Source organism: Rana temporaria, chromosome 2 (genome assembly GCF_905171775.1).
Source record: "Rana temporaria chromosome 2, aRanTem1.1, whole genome shotgun sequence".
NCBI lineage: Eukaryota > Metazoa > Chordata > Amphibia > Anura > Ranidae > Rana > Rana temporaria.
In genome coordinates this window covers 20,946,347-20,963,183 of record NC_053490.1, presented here as the reverse complement: position 1 = coordinate 20,963,183, position 16,837 = coordinate 20,946,347, and positions in this window count along the sequence as shown.

Sequence of the window (16,837 nt, the reverse complement as noted above, 5' to 3'; positions counted from 1 at the left end):
CCACACACGACCAAACATGTCTGCTGAAACTGGCCTGCGGGCCAGTTTCAGCAGACATGTTTGCTCGTGAGTATGGGGCCTGAAGGTACTCATTTATCCAGGTGATGGTATATCTAGTAGTAGTTAGATGAAGAGCCGTCTTAATAGCATCATGGGCCCCTGGGCAAAGTAATGCTCTTGGGGCCCTACAATGGTGACAGTGCAGGTAAACAGACATTAACCACTTCCTTACCGCGTCATTGTGAAATGACGGCGGCAGGAACCCCTCCTCGATCCAGGAGGACGTCATATGACGTCCTGGGCTTTGCGGGTGGATATCTGAATGATGCCTGCAGCGAGAGGCATCATTCAGATATCCTTCTCTCCTGGCGGCGATTCTGCACAACGTAAGAACGATCATAGCGGCGATTCCGCCGCTAGATCGTTCTTACAGGCGGCGGGAGGGGACATCCCCCCCTCCCGCCGCCATCTGGTGCTTCTCCGGGCTCTCCCGTGCCATCGGGGGCCCGGAGAACGAATCGTCCGGCGCTGGCAGGAAGCATAGAGATGACTGGTGACCAGATGGTCACCAGTCATCTCTATGACCGTCGGAGGACCCGGGCGCGATGTGATGACGTCACGCCCGGGTCCCCGTAAGTAAACAAAGCTGCAATTGCGGCTGCTAAGCAACCACAAGCATGAGATTGGTGAATTTTTTTTCACCGATTTCATGCTTTCCAGCCTGGAGGAGAGATGTGGGGTCTTATTGACCCTGCATCTCTCCATAAAGAGTACCTGTCACACACATTCCTATTACAAGGGATGTTTACATTCCTTGTAATAGGAATAAAAGTGATAATAAAAAAAATAAAAATAAAAAAAAAAAGTGTAAAAAAATAAATAAATATGTAAAAAAAAAAAAAAAGAAATAAAACATTTTTTTTTAACGCCCCTGTCCCCAGTAGCTCGCGCGCAGAAGCGAACGCACACGCAAGTCCCGCCGACATATGTAAACGCCGTTTAAACCACATATGTGAGGTATCGCCGCGTGCGTTAGAGTGCGAGCAACAATTCTAGCACTAGATCTCCTCTGTAAATCTAAACTGGTAACCTGTAAAAAAATTCAAAGCGTTGCCTATGGAGATCTTTAAGTACCAAAGTTTGGCGCCATTCCATGAGTGTGCGCAATTTTAAAGCGTGACATGTTGGGTATCTATTTACTCGGTGTAACATCATCTTTCATATTTTACAAAAAAATTGGGCTAACTTTACTGTTTTGTTATTTTTTTTAATTCATGAAACAATTTTTTTCCAAAAAAAAGGCGTTTGAAAAATTATTGCGCAAATGGCGTGCAAGATAAAACGTTTCAATGACCGTCGTTTTATTCCCTAGGGTGTCTGCTAAAAAAAAAAAATATATAATGTTTGGGGGTTCTGTGTAATTTTCTAGCAAAAAAATATGATTTGTACATGTAGGAGAGAAGTGCCAGAATAGGCCTGGTATGGATGGGTGTATAACTGCCCTGTATGGAAGTGGTTAAGTAGGTAGGAGGCAGACTGCCTCCCCTGTGTATTTATCACTCTCAGTGCCATCATGGGGCCCCCAATTTCAGGGCAGTGTGGGCTCAAGGACAAGCTGCTTTGGGGAAAGTGCAGGGCCCCCCCATGCAGCTGGGGCCCCTGGACAGTGCCCAGGTGTGCCCTCTCATTAAGACAGCCCTGGGCCCCGTACAGAAGGACCGGTGGTCCCCCCCCCCCCTATCAGTGGCCCTGTACAGGAGACAGGAGTTGTGCTTTAACTTCTGTTACCTCTTCCCTCCCAGCTGGCAATAATCTTCCTAGCTAGCACATCTTAATACTTCCCTAGACCAGGTTTTAAATAGAATCTTGCTATCTCACCCTAGATCTCCAATCCTTTTTTGCTGAGGTCATGCTTTGCTGTGCCAGTAAATTCTTGCAAGATAATTCTTATGAATAATAAACAAGGCATAGAATTTGGATTGTCCCTTGCCATCATTTAAAGGAGACATGTTCAGGGCTAAAAAAAAACAAAAACAGAATGCAATGCTGAATGTGAATATCCCATATTTACTACTTGCAGCCAGCAGGTGTCACAAAAAAGGCTGCTGGGTTTCTCATTCATTTATTGCTATGCTGTGAATAGCCTGAATAGTTTGACATCCTGCTTTTCTTATAATATGCACACACATCTGAATAAGCCAGAAAATGGACGTGGGATTCCTTGATGTCTTTTTTTTTTTATGCATCGATGAGCATTGTAGGCAGTATTGATGGCGATGGCAGTGCATGAATATGTATGTGACTTGCAGCACATGGTAGCCAACTCCTCCCATAGCAAGCTCAGCTTTACTCACCATTTCATTGGCTGTTAGAACTCACCTATAGGGCCAGATTCACGTAGCGCAGCGGATCTATAGATCCGCTCGTTCTACGTGAATTAAGATCCGCTCCCGCAAATTTAGGAGGCAAGTGGCTAATTCACAAACCACTTACCTCCAAACTTGCGACGGCGGATCCTAAATCCCCCGGCGGAATTCAAATTCCGCGGCTAGGGGAGTGTACTATTTAAATCAGGCGCGTTCCAGCGCCGATTTAAATGCGCAGGCGCCGTCCGGGGAATTTCCCGGCGTGCATTGCTCCCACTGACGTCGCTAGGACATCAGTGGTTTCGACACATCCGTATTCTAGAACGACTTACGCAAATTTGATGCGGGAACGTCGGCTATACTTAACATTGGCTGCGCCTGATGAAAGCAGGGGTAAGTATACGACGGGTACGCCGCTACGGAAACGTTGTAAGAAGACTGCGTCGGGTCCGCGTACGTTCGTGAATTTGCGTATCTCGCTGATTTACATATTATTAATCGTAAATCAGCGGGAACGCCCCCGGCGCCATTTTTAAATTGAAAAATAGATCCAACAGTGTAACACAGTGTAACACAGTCAGATCTTAGCCCTATCTATGCGTATCTGATTCTATGAATCAGGCGCATAGATAGGACCAGTGTAAGTCAGAGATACGATGGTGTATCTGTAGATATCAGGAGATACACCGTCGTATCTCTTTGTGAATCTGGCCCATAGAGTGCAGAATGCATGAAAATATGTGCGCAACGATGCATAACTTTTGGGCACCACATCGACTCGAACATCGTATGTTCGACCGTTCGTCAAATTGCGAAAGTTACGGGGGGTTGGCGCTAAATTTGAGTGGCGCGTCCAGGGGCGTTGCTAGGTGCCAAAAAGACCAGGGGCTTCAGCCCGAAGCCAAGCCGGCACCGGGGGGATGGGGTGCGGCCGGTGGAGTGGAGCAGGGTGAGACCTACCTGACACATACCCAGACCTACGTGAGTGTGTGTGTATGTATGTATGTGTCAGTACACCCTGACATAACCTGCATACACTTACACTGACCTGACCTGCATACACTACACTGACCTCACTGACCTGACCTGCATACACTCCACCTTACCTGACCTGACTATACTACACTGACCTGACCTGCATACACTAACCTGACTACACTACACTGACCTGACTACACTACACTGACCGACCTGACTTGCATACACTCCACCTTACCTGACCTGACCTGACTGACCTGCCCTGCATACACTACACTGAGCTGCATACACTAACCTGACCTGCATTGCATACACTTACCTGCATACACTGACCTTCATTGCATACACTGACCTGACCTGCATACACTACACTGACCTGACTACACTGACCTGACCTGCATACACTGACCTGACCTCACTTGCATACACTACACTGACCTGACTACACTGACCTGACCTCACTGACCTGACCTGCATACACTACACTGACCTGACTACACTGACCTGACTTGCATACACTACACTGACCTGACTACACTGACCTGACCTGCATACACTGACCTGACCTGCATACAGTACACTGACCTGACTACACTGACCTGACTACACTAACCTGCATTGCATACACTGAATTGACCTGCATTGACTACACTGACCTAACCTCACTGACCTGCATACACTGACCTGACCACACTGACCTGACTACACTGAACTGACCTGCATTGACTACACTGACCTCACTGACCTGACCTGCATACACTGACCTGACCTCACTGACCTGACCTGCATACACTGACCTGACCTCACTGACCTGACCTGCATACACTGACCTGACCACACTGACCTGACCTGCATACACTGACCTGACCTCACTGACCTGACCTCACTGACCTGACCTGCATACACTGACCTGACCTCACTGACCTGGACTGCATACACTGACCTGACCTCACTGACCTGACCTGCATACACTGACCTGACCTCACTGACCTGACCTGCATACACTGACCTGACCACACTGACCTGAACTGACCTGACTACACTACACTGACCTACATACACAATCACGGACCTGACTGGACCTCACTACACTGACCTGACCTACATACATAAACAATCACTGACGTCACCTACCTCAGCCGTGGTGTGCGGGCACCGTCATAGCGATGGAACCAAGGAGGAGAGGAGAGCGGCCGAGCAGGGAGTGGAGATGTGGCGGGCAGCCTTGGTGTGTCATACATGGACCCCTTTTACATTACACAGCACCGCACCTCTGGCCCCCTTTTACATTACACAGCACCGCACCTCTGGACACCTTTTACATTACACAGCACCGCACCTCTGGCCCCCTTTTACATTACACAACTGCACCTCTGGCCCCCTTTTACATTGCACAGCACCGCACCTCTGGACCCCTTTTACATTACACTGCACCGCACCTCTGGACACCTTTTACATTACACAGCTCTGGACCCCTTTTACATTACACAGCACCGCACCTCTGGACACCTTTTACATTACACAGCACCGCACCTCTGGACCCCTTTTACATTACACAGCTCAGGTCCACTTTTACATTATACAGTACCCTGCACCTCTGGACCCCTTTTACATTACACAGCACTCTGGACCCCTTTTACATTACACAGCATCTCTGGACCCCTTTTACATTACACAGCAACACTCTGCACCACTAGACCCCTTTAGATTTACACAGACACCCCCCCCCCCACCTCTGTCCTTTCCTACATTAATCATGCAGATGGAGAGACAGTGAGCAGCGCTGAACAGAGGACAATCACCTGCTAGTTTACTTATGTTAGCTTCAGCAGCTCTCTACTCAGCGCTGCTCACTGTCTCTCTCTCCCCTGCGGTACAGGAGAGTGTTTGCTTACCTTGCAGCTGGAGATGGAGAAAATTAAACTTGGCGCGCCGCCGCGCTGTAAACACGTGCACACGTCAGCGCATCACAGAGGCACAGCGCCTCCCACTCCACCACCCGCCAATCGCTGCCGTTATCTGTTTTTTTCAGCCCTTCCGCCTGGTTGGCTGGTGTTCCCGCCACTCCCACATCGAGGGAGACAGACAGTTCCACCAGCCAACCAGGCGGAAGGGCTGAAAAAAAAAAAGTGTCGCCCGTGAGTCGTAAATAAAATGTTTCCTGCTCGGCGGGACTCGGGGCTATTAGTGAAAGCCTTATTGGCCGAGACTCTGGGCTTTTCACCGACCCATTCGGGGCTCCAGCCTCCCCAGCCCACCCCTAACAACGGCCCTGGGCGCGTCACGGCCCATAATTCACGGCTACACAAGGCTGCATTTGGGACACAAGGCTACACATGGCTGCATTTGGGGACACGAGGCTACACATGGCTGGATTTGGGGACACACGGCTGCATTTGGGACACAAGGCTACACATGGCTACACATGACTGCATTTGGGGACACAAGGCTACACATGGCTGCATTTGGGGACACAAGGCTGCATTTGGGACACAAGGCTACACATGGCTGCATTTGGGGACACAAGGCTACACATGGCTGCATTTGGGGACACAAGGCTGCATTTGGGACACAAGGCTGCATTTGGGGACACAAGGCTACACATGGCTGCATTTGGGGACACAAGGCTACACATGGCTGCATTTGGGGACACAAGGCTACACATGGCTGCATTTGGGGACACAAAGCTGCATTTGGGGATACAAGGCTGCATTTGGGGACACAAGGCTGCATTTGGGACAGAAGGCTGCATTTGGGGACACAATTGTGTCCCCAAATGCAGCCTTGTGTCCCCAATTGTGTCCCCAAATGCAGCCTTTTGTCCCAAATGCAGCCTTGTGTCCCCAAATGCAGCCTTGTGTCCCCAAGGCTACACATGGCTGCATTTGGGGACACGAGGCTGCATTTGGGACACAAGGCTACACATGGCTGCATTTGGGACACAAGGCTACACATGGCTGCATTTGGGGACACAAGGCTACACATGGCTGCATTTGGGGACAGAAGGCTGCATTTGGGACACAAGGCTACACATGGCTGCATTTGGGGATCGCCACAAGGCTGCATTTGGGGATACATGGCTGCATTTGGGACACAAGGCTACACATGGCTGCATTTGGGGACACAATTAGGGACACAAGGCTGCATTTGGGGACACAAGGCTGCATTTGGGACACAAGGCTGCATTTGGGGACACAAGGCTGCATTTGGGGACATAAGGCTGCATTTGGGACACAAGGCTGCATTTGGGGACACAATTGGGGACACAAGGCTGCATTTGGGGACACAAGGCTACACATGGCTGCATTTGGGGACACGAGGCTGCATTTGGGACACAAGGCTACACATGGCTGCATTTGGGGATACATGGCTGCATTTGGGGACACAATTGGGGACACATGGCTGCTTTTGGGGACACAAGGTTGCATTTGGGGACACATTTTAAAAAAAAAGTAGCGTTTTCAAACCCGTTTTCCGACAATAACTTGCATATTGGGCTTTAAAATGAGAACTTTTGAATTCGAACGTTCGAGTCCCATAGACGTCAATGGGGTTTTAAATGTTCGCCCGAATGTACGGTCCGTTCGAAGGTTCTGGTGCGAACCAAACGGGGGGTGTTCGGCTCATCCCTACCGGGCACCTTCATTCCAGGACAATACAGTGTCCTGGAATGAAACTGACGCAGCCACCCCCCCAGGGCCAATCTGATGCCCCCAAAAAAAGGGCACCACATCACCGCTTTACTCACTGACAGTACTTGTCCTGGCCAGGAATGCCTGGAGGAGCACAATCCCGCCCTTCTTGTGATTGGAGAAATCATAAATCCCGCCTCTTGTATTCGTTACAGCACAAGATGATTTTTGGGAAGGGAGGGGGTGTCCCTGAATGGTAGTTTGGAAATGTGGTCACCCTAGTTGTCACCCAAGGACACAGGGGAGGTCAGGCAGCCTTAGGCCTGAGGGGCAAGTCCAGTCAGGTGGTCCATTGAACCGCCAAATCAGCTCACCATCCATGGCCCACCTGTTTTTTTTATTATGCAGCCTCACCAGTGCCCATCAGTGCAGCTGGGGCAGGTAACATGGGGTGTATGGGTGGGGGGGGGGGTCAGCTAGGGGTGTCAGGGTATCTCGCCTCAGTGATCTCAGCTCAGCAGGTCCTTGCACGCCACGGCCTCCTGGGGGGTAATGCTCCTGGTCCTGGGGTCAAGTTGCAGTCAGCGCCCAGCCCTGCGTTCCGACTCCCTGCCTCTGCCTGATTTCAAGAATCCGGTCCCAGGGAGTTGTAGTTTCCTCTGCGCTGCTCTGTTTTCCACCCACCAGGAGCTTGAGCGTGTACTACAACTCCCGCAATGCAACAGCTAGTGGTTCGGCCGCTGTGGCCATGCCCCTGGCCCGACTTCCTAGACCAGAATAAAAAAGAAAATGGTAGCGGGCAGCGGCTGCTGCCCATTTTGAACATAATTTAGGGTGGCCTGGGAGGCAATTGTCCCCCTGCCCCCCAGCCCAGCCATCCCCTGCAAGGACAGGACTACAAAACACCTCCCCCTCTATATAAAACATAGGTGGTGGTGGGCCCCTTTACTTTGTTCCTAGCTTCCTCAGTGGACTACATCCCCCTCTCTGTTGGAAGCTGGGAACATAGGGCTAGATTCAGAGAGAATTTACGCCGGCGTATCTATAGATACGCCGCGTAAATTCAAATCTGCGCCGGCGTATCTACTTTCTGTATTCAGAAAGCAAGATACGCCGACATTAGCCTAAGATGCGACTGGCGTAAGTCTCTTACACCGTCGTATCTTAGGGTGCATATTTACGATGGCCGCTAGGTGGCGCTTCCGTAGTTTTCAGCGTAGTATATGCAAATGACCTAGATACGCCGATTCACAAATTTACGTACGCCCGGCGCTATTTTTTTACGTCGTTTACGTTAGGCTTTTTCGGCGTAAGGTTACTCCTGCTATTAGAAGGCGCACGCAATGTTAAAGCGGTGGTTCACCCTTAAAAACAAGTTTCTACCATTAAATCCAGCATACTAGCGTGAGCTACAGTATGCCTGTATTTTTTTTTTTTGCGCCGTACTCACAGTTTAATCGCGTAGTTACGTTTCAGACTCCCCGTGGGGAATGGGCGTTCCTATGCAGAGGGGAACATGATTGACGGCCGGCTATGGCGCGTCACGCTTCCCGAAAATAGCCGGAGTAGGACTCGGCTCTTCACGGCGCTATACGGCGGAGCCTAGGAGCTGACTGCGCAGGCGCCGTGAAGAGCCAAGTCCTATTTCGGCTATTTTTGGGAAGCGTGACGCGCCATAGCCAGCCGTCAATCATGTTCCCCTCTGCCTAGGAACGCCTACTCCCCGCGGGGAGTCTGAAACGTAACTACGCGATTAAACTGTGAGTACGGCGCAAAAAAATAAAATAAAGGCATACTGTAGCTCGCGCTAGTATGCTGGATGACATAGTAGAATTTTATTTTTATTTTTTTAGGGTGAACCCCCGCTTTAAGTATGGCCGTCGTTCCCGCGTCGAAATTTGAATTTTTTTACGTCGTTTGCGTAAGTCGTTTCGCGAATAGGGCTGGACGTAATTTACGTTCACGTCGAAACCAATGACGTCCTTGCGGCGTACTTTGGAGCAATGCACACTGGGAAATGCGTCGTTCGGGAAAAAACGTCAATCACGTCGGGTCACCAAGAATTAACATAAAACACGCCCCCCTCATCCACATTTGAATTACGCGCGCTTACGCCGGGCCCCATTTACGCTACGCCGCCGTAACTTAGAAGGCGAGTGCTTTGTGAATACAGCACTTGCCTCTCTAACTTACGGCGGCGTAGCGTAAATACGGTACGCTGCGCCACCGTAACTATGCGCTCCCCTACCTGAATCTAGCCCATAGTAAATAAGAGTTTAGAGCAAGCAGAGAGCACAGGAAGTTATCAGCTCACAAGATTTCTCGTCGGATCAACAGGTATTCTATTGTACTTATTAAGCAGATATAACAAAACACTTTCAATGGTGTATTTAAAAGAGCGATAGGGAGCAAATAAGAGGAGTTGATTTTTGGGGTGTACATACCCTTTAAGCATTCTGCACACAGCATCGGAAAAGTGCAGGGTGTCGTAGACACACCCCTTCTTCCCACCAGTAGAAGTGAAACATTTCTCACTTATAGCTGGATTCATGTAGGGGCGCGCATCTTTGCGGCGGCGTAGCGTAGCGTATTTACACTACGCCGCCGTAAGTCAGATAGGCAAGTACTGTATTCACAAAGGGCCAGATTCAGGTACATTTGCGGCGGTGCAACGTAACCTGTTTACGTTACACCGCCGCAAGTTTTCAGTGTAAGTGCCTGATCCACAAAGCACTTACCTGTAAACTTGCGGCGGTGTATCGTAAACACGTCCGGCGCAAGCCCGCCCAATTCAAAAAAAAAAATTAAATTCGACCCGGGAACGACGGCCATACTTTAACATGGCTCGACTAAAGTTAAGCCATGTTAAAGCAGGTGTAACTTTGCGACGGGAAAAAATTAATAGCGACGACGTAACGAACGCGAAAACCGTCGTGGATCGCCGTAAATGCTCATTAGCATACCCGACGCAGGAAAACGACGCAAACTCCACCCAGCGGCGGCCGAAGTATTGCAGCCTAAGATCCGACCGTGTAAAACAATTACACCTGTCGGATCTCAGGGCTATCTATGCGTAACTGATTCTATGAATCAGCCGCATAGATACGACAAGAGATACAACGATACGATATCTCCTCTGTGAATCTGGCCATAAGTACTTGCCTCCTAACTTACGGCGGCGTCGCGTAAATGTGGCCGGCGTAAGCGCGCCTAATTCAAATGAGGATGGGGGGGCCTGTTTTATGTTAATTACTCGTGACCCGACGTGATTGACGTTTTTTACGAACGGCACATGCGCCGTCCGTGTACATATCCCAGTGTGCATTGCGCCAAAGTACGCCGCAAGGACGTATTGGTTTCGACGTGGACGTAAATTACGTCCAGCCTTATTCACGGACGACTTACGCAAACGACGTAAAATTTTCAAATTTCGACGCGAGAACGACGGCCATACTTAACATTGACTACGCCTCCTAGGGGGCAGCTCTTATCTTTACGCGGCGTATCTCTTATGGAAACGGCGTATCTTTACTGTGACGGGCGCACGTACGTTTGTGAATAGGCGTATCTAGTGATTTACATATTCTACGCTGAACTCAACGGAAGCGCCACCTAGCGGCCAGCATAAAAATGACACTTTAGGATACGACGGTGTAAGACACTTACGCCGCTCGTATCTGAGCCTAATTTAAGCGTATCTGGTTCTAGTAATCTATACTAGAAAATACTAGAAAAGCTTGCTTGGCTTCACCAGAACAGGACCAGTCCTAGAAAACTGATGACAAAGGCCCAGATTCAGTAAGCAATTGCGCCTGCGTAACCATAGGTTACGCAGCGCAATTGCTTACTTGCGCCGGCGTTACGAATGCTCCTGATTCAGGAACATCGTAACGCCGACTGCAGCCTAAAATCTGCGTGGCATAAGGCTCTTATGCCACGCTGATTTTAGGCTGCATTCTTGCGTTGGCCGCTAGGGGGCGCTCCCATTGTGATCAGCGTATAGTATGCAAATTGCATACTAACACCGATTCACAAAGTTGCGCGGGCCCTGCGTACGCAAGTTACGGATTTTCCGTACGGCGTCTTTAGCGTAAGTCTGCCCCTTCTAATAGTAGGGGCAGCCAATGCTAAAGTATACCGCCCTTCCTGCGTCGCGACGTTCAAATTTTACGTCGTTCGCGTAAGTGATTCGTGAATAACGCTGGACGCCATTCACGTTCACTTTGAAGCAAATGACGTCCTTGCAACGTCATTTGCCGCAATGCACGTCGGGAAAGTTTCCCGATGGAGCATGCGCTCTACGCTCGGTGCGGGAGCGCGCCTAATTTAAATGATTCCCGCCCCCGGCGGGATCATTTACATTGCGCGCGCTTACGCCGGGCAATTTTGCCGGCGCGCCCTCGCAATTTACGGAGCTACTGCTCCGTGAATCGAGGGCAGCGCAAAATATTTGCGGGGGCGCAGGGCAAAATCGTTGCCCTGCGCCTCCGCAAATAGAGCGCAGATCTCTTTGAATCTGGGCCAAAGTTGACGCTGAAACCACTCAAGCGAATAGTAGGCGATCCTTTAGGGAAAGTGGACACGCACTTTAATCGATGGATACGGTTGCAGTCGATCGAATTACATCATATATCTCACTCACCTGGCTGTGATCGCACACGCAGGCAGACGAGGGATCTTCGGAGAGGATAATGCAGCCTTTTCTAGAAATAGACAGAACTGGCGGCGTGCGTTGATGCGATGATGGTAGCGAGCACATGAAGAAAAAAAAAGACGGGAAGGTCGTTCATGAATTATCCACTCTGTGTAATCCGGTCCCCGGGAAGGGATGAGACGCTGCGTCTGCTCCTCTCTGCAGGATCGACACGATCGTTCTTTCCCCAAAGTTCAATATCGCCTCTGCTGTCTGGCACGCTCCCTGGAGTGCTCACCACGCCCACTGCTAGAGCGTGCGGACAGCGCGTTCACCGCACACACGCCAATCGTCCGCTCTCCGTCTCCAACACTCAAAGCTGAACTTTCATCTGCTTTTATTTTGCCTTTTTTCCTCCCATCATCACATTTCTATATAAAACCTGCTTTTTTATTTTCATCACATTTTATATTCAGACCTAGTGACATCATCGGATTGGAATAAATGCTTATAGAGCGCCGAATGCGAGTTGTGAAACTCGCGTCTAAGCGCTTACCAACAAGCTGGGGGTATCCAGTTCCCAGGAGATAAAAAGAAGAAACTAGGACATCTGAGTAAAAGAGGGGAACAGACAAGAAATAAACAGAAATATAAAAAGAAGGGAGGGGGGGTGTCAGGGCACAAAATGCCTATCCCTACTCCCTGACCATGGACCGCAGCCTGGGATTAAGGCAGCGTCCTGGGGGGGGGGGCTGAAAACATCACAGCACCCCGTCTCAGTTCTCCCCCCAGGAGCCCTCAGCCCTGATGTAAGCAGTGGGCAGGCTCTTGGTTATGTAAATATCAAAACACCTTGATGGGTGGGAGATGTGGGCAGTGCCAGGACAAGGGCATCTAGAGCGAACATGCCAAACTTCCCCCCCCCCCCAAAAAATATATAAAAAAAGATGTATGAGCCCCCCCTAAAAAACTGAGCACTAATCTGCATGCTTACCCCCTAAAATTAATTCCTCCCCCCCAGCATAAATCTTTGCACCCCCCTCCAAGCACAAATCCCCCCCCAATCCCCCCTCCTAGCACAGATCTTTTTCCACACATCCCTCCCCCTAACACAAATCCCCCTAAATTACCACTCTTCGCACCCCCACCCCCCCACTTCAATTCTGCATCATAGAACAATGCTTACCCCCCCTCCCTGCCCCCAAATTCCTTCCAACACAAATTCCCCCTCAATCTCCCCTCACAGCACAACCCCCCCCCTCAATCTCCCCTCACAGCACAACCCCCCCCCTCAATCTCCCCTCACAGCACAACCCCCCCCCCAATCTCCCCTCACAGCACAACCCCCCCCCCCAATCTCCCCTCGCAGCAAACCCCCCCCGAATCTCCCCTCACAGCACAACCCCCCCCCCCCCGAATCTCCCCTCACAGCACAACCCCCCCCAATCCCCCCTTTGCAGCACAACCCCCCCCCAATCTCCCCTCGCAGCACAAACCCACCCCAATCTGCCCTCACAGCACAACCCCCCCACCCAAACCCCCCCTCGTAGCACAGGTCTTTTCCCCCACATCCCTCCTCCTAACACAAATCCCCTAAGTTACCACTCTTAGCACACCCCCCCCCCCAATTCTGCATCCTAGAGCAATGCTTACCCCCTTCCTGCCCCCAAATTCCTTCCAACACAAATTCCCCCCAATCTCCCCTCACAGCACAACCCCCCCAATCTCCCCTCACAACACAACCCCCCCCCCAATCTCCCCTCATAGCACAACCCCCCCCCCCCATCTCCCCTCATAGCACAACCCCCCCCCCCCCAATCTCCCCTCATAGCACAACCCCCCCCAATCTCCCCTCACAACACAACCCCCCCCCAATCTCCCCTCATAGCACAACCCCCCCCAATCTCCCCTCACAACACAACCCCCCCCCAATCTCCCCTCACAGAACAACCCCCCCACATCCCTCCTCCTAACATAAATCCCCCTAAATTACCACTCTTAGCACACCCCAAAAAATTCTCCCTCCTAGACAAATACTTACTCCCTTGCTGCCACCCCAAATTCCTTCCAGCACAAATCCCCCCCAATCCCCCCTCACAGCATAAACACCCCCCCCCCCAATACCCTCTCGTAGCACAGATCTTTTCCCCCACATCCCCCCTTCTAACACAAATTCCCTTTAAATCAACACTCGTAGCAACCCCCCCTCCTCCCAAATTGTCCATCCTACAACAATGCTTACCCCCTTCCTGCCCCCCAAATTCCCTCCAAGCACAAATCCCCCCCAATCCCCCCTTCTAGCACTAATCTTTTTTCCCACACCCCTCCTCCTAACACAAATCCCCCTAAATTCTCCCTCCAAGAACAATACTTACCCCCTTCCTGCCCCCCAAATTCCTTCCAACACAAATTCCCCCCTCCCCAATACCCTTTTATGGCACAGATAGGGTGACCACATTTCCAAACTGCCATACAGGGACACACCCCCCCCTTTCTAAAAAAAGATAACTTTTTATAAAAAAACATTGTGACCCCCCCCCCCCCATGGTTTTTACCGGTTCATCCTGGGACCTGTAGTTCTTCACTAGTTGGGGGGGGTCGCATCTTCAGCTCTGAGGGGTTCATGGTGGGACCTGTAGTCCTTCACTTTTGGGGGTCACATTCCCCCCAAAAGTGAAGGACTACGAGTCCTAGCATGAACTCCTAAAATACAAAGATGTGACCCCCCCCCCCAATTTGAAGGACTACAACACCCAGCATGAACCCCCTGAGATCTAAGGGTGTGATCTCATAGATTTCACAGGTGTATGCTGGGACCTGTAGTTCTTCACTCTTTGGGGGGGGGGGGGTCTCACATCTTCAGCTCTAGGGGGGGGGGGGTCATGCTGGAACCTGTAGTCCTTAACTTTGGGGAGGTCACACCCCCCTAAAGTAAAGGACTATAAATCCCAGCATGAACCGATGATATCTAAAGATGTGACCCCCATCCCCCTCAATTTTGAAACTTCCAGCATGAACCCGTGAGATCTAAGGGTGTGACCTCATAGATTTCACAGATCTATGCTGGGACCTGTAGTTCTTCACTAGTTTGGGGGGGTGTTACATCTTAAGCTCTGAGGGGTTCATGCTGGGACCTGTGTCAGTTTCATTCCGGGACACTGTATTGTCCCAGAGTGAAGGTGCCCGGGACAGACCTGCAGAATGCGGGACTGTCCCGGGCAATCCGGGACACGTGGTCACCCTAGGCACAGATCTTATTCCCCACATCCCTCCTCCTAACACAAATTCCCCTAAATTACCACTCTTAGCACCCCCAGAAGAAAAAAAAATTATCCCTCCAAGAACAATACCCCCTTGCTGCCCCCCCCCCCCCAAATTCCTTCCAAAACAAAATCCCTCCCCCAATCTCCCATTTCAGCACACAGTCCCCTCCCAGCACAAATCCCCCCCCCCCATTCCCCCTTATAGCACAAATCTTTTTCCCCACATCCGCCCCTTCTAACACAAATCCCCTTCAATCAACACTCTTAGCAACCCCCCCCTTCCAAATTCTCTCTCCTAGAACAATGCTTACCCCCTTCCTGCCCCCCAAATCCCCTCCAATCCCCCCTCCTGGCACAAATCATTTTCCCACATCCCTCCTCCTAACACAAATCCCCCTAAATTACCACTCTTAGCACACCCCCCCCCCCAAAAAAAATTCTCCCTCCAAGAACAATACTTACCCCCTTCCTGCCCCCCAAATTACTTCCAACACAAAATCCCCCCCATTCAATCTCCTTGTGATGCCCCCCCCCCCCACCTCACATGATACCACAGTGCCTAGGGCAGCCGACCTTCCTGCCCACCCCTTGTCCCGACCCTGCACTTAGGTAATGCCCACATGTGTTGCTAAGCCTCTATGTTTGAAAGAACTGAAGTCCAATAAATAAAAAAGGGCAGGGAGACTGAGGCAGGGGAGAAAAGAGCTGGATGATGCTGGGTATTCTCCAGCCAGGAAAGGAGGCTCTATTTGACTTGCTGCAGCTTCTAATGCACATTGTGAGAAGCTCGCAGTGTTCAGTGAAATCAGAGTAAGCCATTTCATAACAGGAGAGGAGCCGGTACAAATGTGCAAGACTGAAGGGAAGGCCGGAAGGGAGCTTTAACCACTTGCCGCCCGCCAATGACAGATTGACGTCGGCAAAGTGGTTGTAGAATCCTGACTGGATGTCATATGACGTCCTCATGATTCTGAGCCGCTGCGCGCCCCCGGGGGCGCGCTTAGCGGCGATCGTTGTTGCGGGGTGTCAGTCTGACACCCCGCAACACCGATCTCGGTAAAGAGTCTCTCACGGAGACTCTTTACCACGTGATCAGCCGTGTCCAATCACGGCTGATCACGATGTAAACAGGAAGAGCCGTCGATGGCTCTTCCTCACTCGCGTCTGACAGACGTGAGTAGAGGAGAGCCGATCGTCGGCTCTCCTGACAGTGGGGGTTCGCACTGATTGTTTATCAGCGCAGCCCCCCTCGGATCGCCACACTGGACCACCAGGGAAGGGCAAAACAAAAGAAAACGGAAAAAAAAAAAAGTCCAAATAAAAAAAAAAAAAGTCTGAAAAAAAAAAAAAAAAGTCTGGGGAAAAAAAAAAAAAAGATGCAAAAAAAAAAAAAGATGCCAATCAGTGCCCACAAATGGGCACTGACTGGCAACAAGTAAATCAGTGCCGCCCCACAGTGTCCATCAGTGCCGCCCCACAGTGTCCATCAGTGCCACCCCACAGTGCCCATCAGTGCCGCCCCACAGTGTCCATCAGTGCCACCCCACAGTGCCCATCTGTGCCACCCCACAGTGCCCATCTGTGCCACCCCACAGTGCCCATCTGTGCCGCCCCACAGTGCCTATCTGTGCCGCCTATGAGTGCCCAGTGCCGCCCATGAGTGCCCATCAGTGCCGCCTATGAGTGCCCATCAGTGCCGCCCATGAGTGCCCATCAGTGCCGTCCATGAGTGCCCATCAGTGCCGCCTATGTGTGCCCATGAGTGCCGCCTATGTGTGCCCATCAGTGCCGCATACCAGCGCCGCCAATCAGTGCCACCTCATCTGTGCCCGTCAGTACTACCTCGTCGATGTCTATCAGTGCCATCTCATATGTGCCCATCAGTGCCACCATATCAGTGCCCGTAATTGAAAGAGAAAACTTACTTATTTACAAAAAAATTACAGAAAAAAATATAAACGTAAT